General features: G+C 43.0%; 1 protein-coding gene across 5 annotated transcripts in view; it reads right to left on the bottom strand.

Moving 5' to 3' along the window:
• CENPP (centromere protein P) overlaps positions 1–14,195 on the bottom strand; it is a 249,256-nt gene that overhangs the window by 217,715 nt on the left and 17,346 nt on the right. The window lies entirely within an intron of this gene.

Below are 14,195 nucleotides of genomic sequence, written 5' to 3'. Positions count from 1 at the left end.
GCACATGTAACATATGTACAGGATAATCTCCAGTAGTTCTGTATACTCAAAACAATTTTTTTCTAGGTTTTCTTCAAAAAGGAAGAATGGAGAGGAAAGGAGAGGAAAGGAGAAGAGAGGGGAGGGGAGGGGAGGGAGAAAAGAATGTTAAAGGGTCTTGTTTTGGAAGAAGAAAAAGAATAAAAAATTATGAACAATAAAATGTCAATAAACACATATCAACCAACAATTGAATCTAAAAAACAAAATAAATGAACAAACAGAACAGAAACAGTATCAGATTCAGAGAACATGTTGACAGTTGCCAGATGAGAGAGGGGTTGGGGGAAGGGTGATAAAGGTGAAAGGATTAAGAAGTACAAATTGGTTGTTACAGAATAGTCATGGGGCTGTAAAGTACAGCATAGGGAACAGAGTCAACAATATTCTAATAACTCTGTATGGTACCTGGTAGGTATTAGACTTATTGGGGGATCACTTCATAAATTATATAAATGTCTAACCATTGTGCTGTACACAGATTGATACGCTAAAACTCTGCTCACTATGCCACCACGAGGTTAGGTAGGAAAATTTGAAAAAGACACACACACACACACAAAAGATACACACAACTTCTACAAATTACAAGTACTGTCAGTGAAATTTAAAAACGAATGGGCCTGACCAGGCGGTGGTGCAGTGGATAGAGCATCGGACTGGGATATAGAGGACCAGGTTCAAGACCCCGAGGTCGTCAGCTTGAGCGCGGGCTCATCTGGTTTGAGCAAAGCTCACCAGCTTGGAGCCAAGGTCGCTGGCTTGAGCAAGGGGTTACTCCAGGGGTAGTCAATTATTTTATTCCTACCACCCACTTTTGTATCTCTGTTAGTAGTAAAATTTTCTAACCGCCCACTGGTTCCACAGTAATGGTGATTTATAAAGTAAGGAAGTAACTTTACTTTATAAAATTTATAAAGCAGAGTTACAGCAAGTTAAAGCATATAATAATAATTACCAAGTACTTTATGTCGGATTTTCGCTAAGTTTGGCAGAATAAATTTTTATAAAACAACTTACTGTAGTTAAATCTATCTTTTTATTTATACTTTGGTTGCTCTGCTACCGCCCACCATGAAAGCTGGAACGTCCACTAGTGGGCGGTAGGGACCAGGCTGACTACCACTGGGTTACTCCGTCTGCTGTAGCCCCACGGTCAAGGCAAATATGAGAGAGCAATCAATGAACAACTAAGGTATTGCAACGAAAAACTGATGATTGATGCTTCTCATCTCTCTCTGTTCCTGTCTGTCTGTCCCTATCTATCCCTCTCTCTGACTCTCTCTCTCTGTAAAAAAACAAACAAAAAAAAACCCAACTCAACGAATGGGAGTTTAATAGTTTAGTCACAGAATGAAGAAATAATTACTGAACTGAAATACAGATCTGAGAAATAATCAGGAATAAGCACAAATTTATGAAGAGATAGAAAATATAAAGACAAGTCAGATGCAGAAGATAAAAAGATTATTATTCCCTAAATTCCATAATAAGATCCAGAAAAAAAAATCAGGAAAGAGTTCTGCTTCTACTTAGGATGTAATAAGCTACAGAAAAGGTTACTCTCAACCTAACATCAAGAAAAATCTGAAAAATCTATAAAATCATAATCTTTCTTGAGCTCACTAAAGACCTGAAGTCACACAACAACCAAGTAAATGAACATTTTTCTCCCTCAAAGGAGGACAGGACACATAAACTGTTCATCTTTGCTTAAACATAGAGGAGGGAAACAGCCACCACACAAATGGGTAGGAAGAAGTCAGCTAAAATTTTAACAAATTCTTAAAGGATAGATGTTAAGTATAGTGTCATTTACAACAGATAAGAACCCAAGACACTAAAGGACTCACTCCATCAGCAAGACTGGAGGCATGCAGCAACCTGGAGAGAGCTCTCTTCAGTGGCACAGGCATGGAGATTTGATTAGCTGCTGCTGGGGGTACAAAACGAAGCCAGAATTCTTCTATGGCGAGAGGCAAAAATCCTAACATGCTGAAGAAGAGGCAGCAAAACAATGGGGGGAAAATACCCTACTTCTGAGGGAGGAACAGAAGTCAAATCCACTTGACTCTGGGAGAAGGGCAGTAAACACTTTTGCTACCAAGACCCACTGCTATGGGAAGAGTGGCAGAGCCAAAAATTTCTGTTCCAGGGTAAGGCAGGAGATCCACTGAGCCCAGAAACCTACACTAATACCAAGCCTACCTCTGCTACTGGGGAGGGACAATGATGTCTCTCACCAAATGCCATCAAGAGACCCAGGCTTGAGTTTGGCTACACTGGGAAGGAGCAGAAGAGCCCTACTCCAAAGGTACAGGTCCACAGGACCTGCCCAGTACTGAGGACAGACCATGAAAACACAGAACTCCCTTTGTTCCCATATGAACCCAGCACCAAGTAACAAGCATCAATGTCTACTGCTAATGGCACATCACATGCACAGAGAAAGATTCCCCATGAGGTGTACATACATAGGGACTTGCTGAAAACTAAGAGTGAAGCCGGGACACCAAGGAAAACCCTCAAGCTCCCAAATCCCCATTAAAAGCATAAGAAAGAATTGAATTTGAATTTACTACTGGAAGAAATCGAAGCCTGTGGTGCCTGAAGTTAATGAAAGCAACAAACCCCAAACCCAGCTCAAAAGCTGACTACCTTAAATTAACCCCCACATTAACAGCCTGACCATGTGCCCACTTCTGAGCATAAACACTATTTGTTTCAGTCTCTACTATTTTTTCAAATTTAATAATTTCCATCATCTAATAAAAAGAGATTATGACAAATATTCAAAAAAGAAACACCTATTGAAGCCTGACCTGTGGTGGCGCAGTGGATAAAGCGTTGACCTGGAAATGCTGAGGTCGCCGGTTCGAAACCCTGGGCTTGCCTGGTCAAGGCACATATGGGAGTTGATGTTTCCAGCTCCTCCCCACCTTCTCTCTCTGTCTCTCCCTCCTTTCTCTCTCCCTCTCTGTCTCTCTCTCTCCCTTTCTCTTTCCTCTCTAAAATGAATTTTAAAAAAATTAAAAGAAAAAAAAAAAAAAGAAACACCTATTGTAAACTAATCAGAAGAATCACACTCAAAGATGATTGAGTTGTACTACCGACAGGGAGTTGCAAATAACTATGATTAGAAATCACAGAGACAGAAGGAATGGTGGTGGCTGGGGACTGGGGGAAGGGGAAATGGGAGCTCTTGTTAAACACATACATATACTGTTTCAGTTTTACAAAAAGAAAAAAGTTATGGAGATGGATGATGGTCATAGTAGTACAATATTATGAATGTATTTAATACCACTTAACTGCACACTTAAAAATGGTTAAAAGGGCCTGACCAGGCGGCGGCGTGTGACATTCGAATAAAAACTATAAAATACATTAATAGGCTTGGTAAAATAACTTAAAAAGAACTGGTCCAGTAAGTACAGCACATTCCCGGAATAGATGAGACCAGACTCCCAGGATGAATAAGACAGATGAGTCCTAGAGATAGGGAAGTCGCTAGACTCCCAGGATGACTAGGAGCTGATAAGTCCTTGAGATAAGGAAGTCGTAAAAACTCCTAAGATAGTTAATGTGACCACATCCTAAGGGATAGATAGGGACATTTCCAGCTGGGGGCTTTCAACTGTATGACTGGTTACTAAGGCACATGACTAAAATTTGATTTGGAGGAGCCAATTGCTAAATGCCAAATTCGCTTCTGTATGAACTGCTTGCTTGCTACGCTATAAAAACCCCTAGATTGTAGGCGCTCGGTGTGGCTCTTGTGACTACCACTTGAGGGTCCACCCCTGCGCAGGTTAATTTTGCTTTGTTTTGTTCTCTTTTTCTCTTGGCCATAAAACTTTGTCTGAAACTCTCCAAACGTCTCCAGTGTCTGTTTTACCCGGCGAGTGTAACATTTTATGGGGGCTCGCCCGGGATTGCCCATTATGGGAATCTTGACTGGGGACAGGCGGAACAGCTGTTTGAGCTGGTGAGTATTTTGTTGTAGAATTTCTTGTTTTTGTAATCTGGCTCCGGAGCACTTACAGTCTGTGGTGGCAGACAGGACGCTGTCAGTGACCCACCCAGACACTCGGGCCAAAGGGCAGGACGCTGCCGGCCGAGGTTTCTGTTTCTGTCTGAAATCGATCGATCGTTTCAAAGTAGTGAGCTCACTCGCGCCGCGCCGCGCTGCTGTCTGGTTGTTTGTTTAGCCTGAATGATTGTGTGGGAAATTTTGTGTATTGCCCTCCTGGGATTTGCTGCACTGTTGTGTTTGGTATTAATTTGTTTGCCAGTACAGTGTGATCAACGCTCGTCTATCTAGATCACCCTGCTTATAGGGTGGGGAATCCTGTGTGTTATCTTTGTAGGACTAGAAGCATACCTGGCTGAGAAGAACAAGTACCGCGAGATGGGACAGCAAGAATCTACTCTTAAATCCCCCCTTGATTGCATTTTAAGTAACTTCTCTGATTTTCAGAAGAGAGCTCAGGGTTATGGGGGACCTCCACCCGATCGAGAAACTCTCCGGACCTTAAGCCAAGTGGAGTGGCCATCTCTTAAGGTTGGATGGCCATCTGAGGGAACCTTTGATCTGCCCATAGTTTTTGCAGTAAGGGCCATTATATATCAGGTGCCTCACTCAGATCAATATGTGTATATAGATGTTTGGATAGATGTAGCTACAGACAAACCTGGGTACATTAAGAGGTGCATAAAAGCAAATCAAAAGGTTAAGAGAGCTATTTGTGTGAGCGCTGCGGACATTAAGCCTCGCCCTCCCTCCGCTCCACCTGCACCTGAAAGAAGCCTCCCAAATCGTATCCTGTCCTTTCTGATGTTACTGAGGATATAGTAGACCCTGTAAATTATCCTCCTCCTTATCAGAAGCCCAGGGAGCCAGATTCAACTGTGCCCGAGAATGTCCAGAGTCCTCCCCACACCGGGGGGGGGGGGGGCCCTTATGCTCAACCTTCCTTTGCTGAAGGTGCCCCAATGTTACCTCTTAGGGAGGTGTTGCCCCCACTAGATGAAGGACCACATGCACTGTCCCAAATGATTTATATTCCTTTTTCTACTAGTGACATTTATAATTGGAAACATCAGACCCCGTCATTTTCAGAGAAACCTCAGGGGTTAATTTCTTTGCTTGAGACTGTTTTCAGGACCCATCAACCAACTTGGGATGATTGCCAGCAGCTTTTGCACACTTTGTTCACAACGGAAGAAAGAACCCGCATCAGCCAAGAAGCTGAAAAAGTATTTAGGGAAGAGGGGGGGCACTGAAAGGGAACTAGAGAGGACGCTCCCCAGGAGCCCCCCCAGTTGGGATCCAAACAATGTCAGGGATAGGGAATCGCTTACCCAATATCACCAGGCTCTATTAAGGGGAATAAGGGCAGCTGCTAAGAAACCAACCAACTTTAGTAAGGTAGGTGAGGTAACTCAGGGGAAGGATGAGTCCCCTGCTGCATATTTAGAGCGGCTAATGGAGGCCTACCGGGTTTATACCCCTATTGACCCTGAGGCAGAGGAAAATCGCAAGCTAATAAACATAACCTTCGTCACTCAGGCAGCCCCAGACATTAGAAAGAAGCTCCAGAAAATAGAAGGATTTGAGGGAAAGAATAGAAGTGAATTATTAGAAATAGCACAAATAGTCTTTGTCAATCGTAATGACCCTGAGTTAGGGAGAACAGCTGTAAAACTACTCTTGGCACAGCAATCAAAAGGACCAAAAGGGAAACAGCAGCCCTTTAAGGGAAAGAAGGGAACTTTCCCGCAGAAGCAACTAGATAAAGACCAGTGTGCTTATTGCAAAGAGAAAGGTCATTAGAAGAAGGATTGCCCTAAGCTACAGGCCGTAAATCAGGAACAAGGCTCACAAGTTTTGCTCCAATTAGATTGACGGGGCCAAGGCTCCATTTCTGTTGGCCCCCAGGAGCCTATGGTCACACTGTCAATTGAAGGGAAACCAACTACCTTCCTAGTTGACACGGGGGCCACTTATTCTGTCCTAAAGAGACCACTTGGGACATTACAAAAGGAATCCACAAAGGTAATAGGGGTCACTGGCAAAGCTGTCTCATATCCTCGAGCCACTGCATGGATTACAGACCTGGCCCGAGGGACTATTACTCATTCATTCCTGATTATTCCAGACTGCCCTTACCCGCTGTTGGGACGAGATTTGTTGCAAAAATTTCAAGCAACAATAACCTTCAACCAGGAGAAGAATGCAGAAGGCAAGGTATTAGTGACTGTGCCAATATCAAAAGAATACCTGATTGCCTCCCTCCCGGAAGGTAAGAGCGGGTTTACGGGCATCCCCGAGGAAGTAAAGCAGCAGGTTCCTGGAGTTTGGGCAGAAAACAATCCTCCGGGATTGGCAATACATCAGCCGCCTGTAGTAGTGCTGTTGCGGAGCGATGCCAGCCCAGTACGCATCAGACAGTATCCTGTGCCTGCTCGGGCTAAACAGGGTATAGCACAGCACTTGAGGCGCTTACTAGAAGCTGGGATTCTCCGGGAATGCCAATCTGCCTGGAACACTCCTCTATTGCCAGTACAAAAACCTGGAACTCAGGACTATCGCCCAGTGCAGGACCTGCGTGAAGTGAATGCTCGGGTAGAGACCATACATCCTACTGTGCCAAACCCCTATACCCTATTAAGTTCATTGCCACCGACTCATGTTTTCTATTCAGTATTGGATTTGAAAGATGCCTTCTTTTGCATTCCATTAGCAAAGCAAAGTCAGGAAATGTTTGCCTTTGAGTGGAATGATCCTGAGAATGGACTTTCAGGCCAATACACTTGGACCAGGCTCCCTCAGGGTTTTAAGAATTCCCCAACCATATTTAATGAGGCTTTGTGCAAAGACTTACAGGAGTTTCGAGCCGGCCACTCTTCAATTGTGCTGCTGCAGTATGTGGACGATCTCCTTATCGCAGCCCCAAACCAAGAGAGTTGCCAAGAAGCTACGTTAGAACTACTCCAAGAATTGCAACGGATGGGCTATTGAGTATCTGCTAAGAAGGCCCAAATTGTCACCCAAACCGTGAGTTACTTGGGGTATGACTTGAGGGGAGGACAACGTAGTTTGTCTAGCCAAAGAATTCAGACTATATTACAGATTCCTGAGCCTGTAAGTAAAAGACAAGTACGAGAATTTTTAGGTGCCGTGGGATATTGCAGACTTTGGATACTGGGATTTGCAGAGCTGGCCAAACCTTTGCATGAGTTAACACGGGGAAAAGAGGAACAATTTGTATGGACAGAGGAGGCACGAGAGTCTTTTCAAAAACTTAAGGAGGCCCTAGTTGCAGCCCCGGCATTAACCCTGCCAGACTTGTCTAAGTCTTTTCAACTATTTGTGACTGAGAAGAAGGGCATTGCTCTAGGGGTCCTCTGTCAAGAACTAGGACCTTGGAAAAGACCAATAGCCTATCTGTCCAGAAGACTAGATCCTGTGTCATCAGGATGGCCCAATTGTTTGAGAGCACTTGCTGCTACCTCCATCCTTCTTAAGGAGGCCAGTAAACTGACTCTGGGTCAAGACATTCAGGTCATTGGAGAGCACTATTTAGAACAAGTGCTGCGGGCTCCACCGGATAGGTGGATCTCGAATGCCCGACTAACACAGTATCAGGCACAGTTGCTGAACCCCCCCGCAATACAATTTTTGAAAACAACGGCCTTGAATCCTGCTACATTGCTCCCGTTGCCAGACTCATCGGTGATCCATGACTGTAGACAAATATTAGATACCATTACAGGAGCCAGACCAGATCTACGGGATCAGGCCTATGAGAAGGCAGATTTAACTCTGTTTACAGATGGAAGTAGCTATGTTCGGGATGGGCAAAGGTATGCTGGAACTGCGGTGACCACATAAGATACTGTGTTATGGAAAAAGGCACTGCCTAAAGGCACATCTGCACAACGGGCTGAGCTTATTGGACTCACACAGGCCCTTAGAATTGCTGAAGGGAAAAGTGCCAACATCTATACAGACAGTAGATATGCCTTTGCCACTGCCCATGTACATGGCGCCATCTACCGGGAGCGTGGGTTGTTGACAACTGCAGGAAAAGAAATTAAAAATAAGGATGAAATTTTAGCTCTATTAGAAGCCATTTGGTTGCCTAAAAAGGTGGCAATAATACATTGCAAAGGACATCAAAAGGGGGATTCCCCTATAGTAAAAGGAAACCACTTTGCTGATCGAGCGGCACGGAATGCAGCAGAAGAGGAGGAACACACTAACCAACTGCTACTCATCCCACCCCCTACTTTACAAATAGAACCGAGGTATGAGCCAAAAGAAGAAGAGAAAGGTAAGCAACTAGGGGGTAAGAAAAGTAAACAGGGATGGATAGAATTACCAGACAGCAGAATATACCTACCACAAGGAGTGTTAAGACAAATAATTCAAGAAATACATAGCAGCTCCCACTTAGGACAACAAAAACTAGAACATCTAGTAAGAAAATATTATGAGGGAGCGGAAATCAGAGATATCATACACTCTGTTGTGTCTAGGTGTCAGGCCTGCGCCAAAGTAAATGCTGTCAATAAGAAATTACCTCCTCTCATCAGGCACCGAGGAAAAGCTCCTGGAGAACTGTGGGAAGTAGACTTTACCGAAATGACTCCAGGGAAATTAGGCTACAAATATTTGCTTGTTCTAATAGACACCTTTACTGGATGGACTGAGGCTTTTCCTACAAAAGGAGAAACTGCTTCAACAGTTTGTAAAATACTTTTAAGAGAAATCATTCCACGATATGGCATTCCCATTGCTGTAGGGTCAGATAATGGACCTGCTATTGTGTCCAAAATATCACAGGAATTGGCAAAAAGATTAGGGATCAATTGGAAATTACACTGCATTTATTGGCCTCAAAGTTCAGGGCAAGTCGAGAGGATGAATAGGACCCTTAAAGAGACTATAATTAAGTTAAGAGAGGAGACTGGCGAAAATTGGGTAGAGCTACTCCCTTTTGCATTATATAGGGTTCGAAATACACCTTATACAGGAAAATAGACTCCTTATGAGTTAATGTAAGGGCAACCAACTCCTTTGGTTCCACAAATAACAAGGGAAGAAATTAAGGGTTCTAATCAAAGTTTTCTAAAGTCCTTACAGGCATTACAACTAATACGTGCAGAAGTACGGGCGCTTAGACACCAGCAGAAGGGCCAACTCAAAGGACTTCCACTGCCAACTCCACCGGAGCCAGGACAATGGTATCCCAAATAAGACTGTCCAAGAGGCACTTCTAGCAGTACATCACCCAAGGACTGACTCCCACGTAGACGGGTCCACACACCATGATCCTGAGCACCCCCACTACTGCCAAGGTAGAAGGCATACCCGCCTGGGTCCACCGCAGCTGGCTGAAGCTTGCAGTCCCAGCAGAGACACCTTTGTGGACAGCGAAGACTGACCCTGCCAACCCTTGTAAGCTGACCCTGAGAAGGACAGCATGCCCTGCTTCAGCCACAAACCAGAAGTTAACTAGTCCACGCATGGAGACTTTAGGGAGGGAGGGAAACTAAGGTAAAGGAAAGCCAAGTAAGTCATCTTAAGGTTTGATGCATGTACTGCTATGAGTATACAGAAAGGGGGTGTAAGTCCCTTGGCTGAGAGAGAAGCTATAAGGTAAATGAAAATTATATATATGCTCATAGCTACCACTATAGAATAACCTATGAATATTAGTCATGTGTCCAATAGGCTACTTATGAAAAGGACACCTCCAAAAAGCAATCTTTAAAAGAGAATTACTTAGTACTAACTTAGTCTTTGCTGAAGGTTAAGGTTTTTAAAAAAATCAAGAATTTTGACTAGAAAGGAATTGTATGGTTTTGATAATAGAAGGTATAAGGTATAGAGGTACTTTTGAAAAGAAAAGGAAAAGCAAGTTGTTATGAAGGCCAGTTATTTCTGGATAAGAAAGTGCATAAAAGTTGAAGGTTTATGTAAGTTGCAGAAGATTTGTGTAAGTTACAGAAGGTTTGTGCAAGTTGTAAGAAGTTAGTACAGAGAAGAAAAATACAAGGCAGAAAGAATAGAAACAGTTAAAATAATAGTTTTATCTCAGCCATACCAACGCCGAAGAATCTTCGTTATAGTTAAGGATTTAACTAGGACAAAGAAGAGGAGGAAATGTGACATTCGAATAAAAACTATAAAATACATTAATAGGCTTGGTAAAATAACTTAAAAAGAACTGGTCCAGTAAGTACAGCACATTCCCGGAATAGATGAGACCAGACTCCCAGGATGAATAAGACAGATGAGTCCTAGAGATAGGGAAGTCGCTAGACTCCCAGGATGACTAGGAGCTGATAAGTCCTTGAGATAAGGAAGTCGTAAAAACTCCTAAGATAGTTAATGTGACCACATCCTAAGGGATAGATAGGGACATTTCCAGCTGGGGGCTTTCAACTGTATGACTGGTTACTAAGGCACATGACTAAAATTTGATTTGGAGGAGCCAATTGCTAAATGCCAAATTCGCTTCTGTATGAACTGCTTGCTTGCTACGCTATAAAAACCCCTAGATTGTAGGCGCTCGGTGTGGCTCTTGTGACTACCACTTGAGGGTCCACCCCTGCGCAGGTTAATTTTGCTTTGTTTTGTTCTCTTTTTCTCTTGGCCATAAAACTTTGTCTGAAACTCTCCAAACGTCTCCAGTGTCTGTTTTACCCGGCGAGTGTAACACGGCGCAGTGGATAGAGCATCAGACTGGGATGCAGAGGACCTAGGTTCGAGACCCCAAGGTTGCCAGCTTAAGCGCAGGCTCATCTGGTTTGAGCAAAAGCTCACCAGCTTGAACCCAAGGTCGCTGGCTCCAGCAAAGGGTTACTCAGTCTGCTGAGGGCCCGCGGTCAAGGCACATATTAGAAAGCAATCAATGAACAACTAAGGTGTTGCAACGCGCAATGAAAAACTAATGATTGATGCTTCTCATCTCTCTCCGTTCCTGTGTATCCCTCTCTCTGACTCACTCTCTGTCTCTGTAAAAAAAAAAGGTTAAGAGGTAAATTTCATGCTATATATATTTTACCACAATAAAAAAAATATGGCTGCCTGACCTGTGGTGGCGCAGTGGATAAAGAGTCAACCTGGAAATGCTGAGGTCGCCGGTTCAAAACCCTGGGCTTGCCTGGTCAAGGCACATCTGGGAGTTGATGCTTCCTGCTCCTCCCCCCTTCTCTCTCTCTCTCTCTCTCTCTCTCTCTCTCTCTCTCTCTCTCCCTCTCCTCTCTAAAAAAAAAAAAAAAAAAAAAAAATGAATAAATTAAAGATGTAAAAGAAAAACTGTTAACCCTAGTCCATGGGCAACAACACAGCCTCTGTTTTCCTCCCACTTCTCAGTTTTTCTAATTCCTTTGCAAGGTCCTTCTCTTTCATTCAGCTGTACATTTTAGAATTCCTCAGGGTTCAGTTCCAGTGCTTTCCCTATTTTTACTCTGTATTCTTTCCATAGGTAATCTCATTCCTGCTCTAGGCTTTACTTTTTCCTCCAGCATTATATCTCCTACCTATACCATTTCTGAGCTGCCTAGTTCACAGCCTTTCCTTCAGTGTTTCACAGGCACTCAATTTAACATGTCCCAACTTGTCGGGAGCCGATCTACAACTGCTGGCTGACAAGGTCACAGCAGAAGAAGACCCACAACTGCTGGCTGACAAGGTCACAGCAGAAGAAGATCAAAAACTGCTGATTGACAAAGTCACAGCAGAGAAGACCAATGGCTGTGGGGTGACAAAGTCACCACAAAGGAAAGGCACAACGATACTTCCCCCTTTGACTTTTTGAATTAATCTGGCCTTATATCCCCCCTTTTCTGGGTGTGTGTTATTATTTGTGGCACAGGGATAATAGTACCGTGCTTTCCCTGTAGATTCGTAGTGATTTCTTTGGAAATGAGACAGAGGGTATGAGTTCCACAGAAAAGCCTGTAAGCCCCTTGAACTGGGCTCATAGACATTAGAGGCTGGCTATGATATCCCTCGTAAAGGGTTAAGTTTGTAGGAGAATTCCTTCTTAATCATGTTAAAAAGAATAGATTGTGACTTGTGTATGGGCAGGAGGCAGTGGCTGTGCACAGAGCACCCTGAGACCTTCACTTAACATTTTTTCCTCCCTAGCCTTTTCATGTGATAAAGTAGAGAAACATTCCTTTCTTCTTGCTTCTTTGATCTGCAAATAGTGGTATATTCTGAGAAGAATAGAGTCAGAACTTAACTAGTGTTTAAATATAATAAATAAGTAATATTTGATTAGACAATAGTATCTTAGGTAGGTATAGTAGGATGGCCCATTGTGTGGCCTAGGATGAGAGCATAGTCAGCAAGAAAAGAATGTTTTACTAAGAGAATTGTCTTTTGACTAAAGGCAATTGCTAGGCTTTCTCAATGAGATGTTCTCATGAGATTTAAAAATGTAGGGAAATCCATGGAATGTCTTGTGTTGCTTCTGGGCTATCTTGCAAGTGCACTCTGCATATCTTTGGGTGAAAGCTATTCTTAATGTTATGTTAATTTCTTTAGAGGCAAGCCTTTTAGAACTAATACTCTAAAAGCTTTTACTGATGTTATCGCTATTCAAGTTATTTTGTATTTTGAATGATTTGCTACCTGGTTTGTGACTCATAGATGTAAATTAACTGTTATCCGGAAACATGAAAACATAGTGAAACAAAAGCAATATTTAACACCATGTGATTGTAACTCGGTGTGCATGTATAAAAAGGGAGCTATACTAGCATTTGGCAGAGATGCCTGGCAGTAAATGCTAACTAGAGAATAAAGAGAAAGAAAAGAATTCGGCTCTCTCACTCCATTTTCGCCGACGCCGTCTCCTCCTGTGGGACCCCTGGATCCCCCCCGGGGCTGGACCCCGGCACCAACTAAAGTTACAATCTCACTCACTTGGTCCTCTTCCAACTTTCCCTATCTCAGCAAATGCAATCACCTTCAAGAAGTTATCCCTGTCAATGCATCCTGACTCCTCTGATTCAATAACACTATGCCCATTCAATGGTGTTTCCTGTGTTTTTTTTTCTTTTTAGAGAGAGAGAGAGAGAGACAGACAGACAGGAAGGGATAGAGATGAGAAGCATCAATTCTTCCCTGCAGCACCTTAGTTGTTCATTGATTAATTTCTCATATGTACCTTGACCAGGGGGCTCTAGCTGAGCCAGTGACCCTTTGCTCAAGCCAGCAACCTTGGGCTAAAGCCAAAGACTATAGGGTGTTGTCTATGGTCCCACACTCAAGCCAGTGATCCTATGCTCAAGCTAGTGAGCCTGTGCTCAAGCTGGAGACCTCAGGGTTTCAAACCTGGATCCAAAGCATCCCAGATGGATACTCTTATCTACTGTGCCACCGCCTGGTTCAGTTTTGCTTCCTAAATATCTCCAAATCCATCCAGCTCTCTACCTCAACTACCATTATTCTAATTCAAACTACAAACTTATGTTGTATGAATGTCTTACTAGACAGTCATTTACCCTTCTGCACCCACCATTGTACCCCTTCAATCTGCTCTCCCTTCAGCATACAGAATAACTCCTTATAGACTCCCTTAGGCTCCGCTTAAAACCTTTCAAAGCTTCACATTGGTCTTAGGACCTTAGGACTGTGACTGAACTCCTTACACCAAACTCCACATAATACATATCTTTCATACTTTGCTAGCATCATCTATACCACAATCCCTTGCTTTGCCATTCTCTAATCACTCTGGCCTCATGTCAACTATTCACAGATGCCATGCTCCCTCCTAGCAAACTGCTTACGCACAAGCTATTCTGTCAAAGACCCTTTTGTTTATGCCTATTCATTTTTCAGAGGTCAGCTCAAGTTTCAGGAAATCATTCTATGTTTTCCCCCAAAGTCAAGTTCCTGATGTATGCTTCAATAGCATTATGCAACTCTTCTCTGTAGCAATTAACATTGGCACAATCTTAGATTTATTTCTGTGATTATTTAATAACCGTGTTCTCAACTAGGCTATAAATTCCATGACGATCAAGGCTTATTTATATGTTTTTACTCTCAATTTAATGTTAATGCCTAATGTATAGCAACATATAAAATTTTATTGAATGAAAGAATAGATATAGAGACTATAAGC

This window comes from Saccopteryx leptura, chromosome 2 (assembly GCF_036850995.1).
Source record: "Saccopteryx leptura isolate mSacLep1 chromosome 2, mSacLep1_pri_phased_curated, whole genome shotgun sequence".
Lineage (NCBI taxonomy): Eukaryota > Metazoa > Chordata > Mammalia > Chiroptera > Emballonuridae > Saccopteryx > Saccopteryx leptura.
The sequence above is the reverse complement of the archived record's forward strand: the minus strand, read 5'-3'. Positions and strand labels throughout refer to the sequence as shown.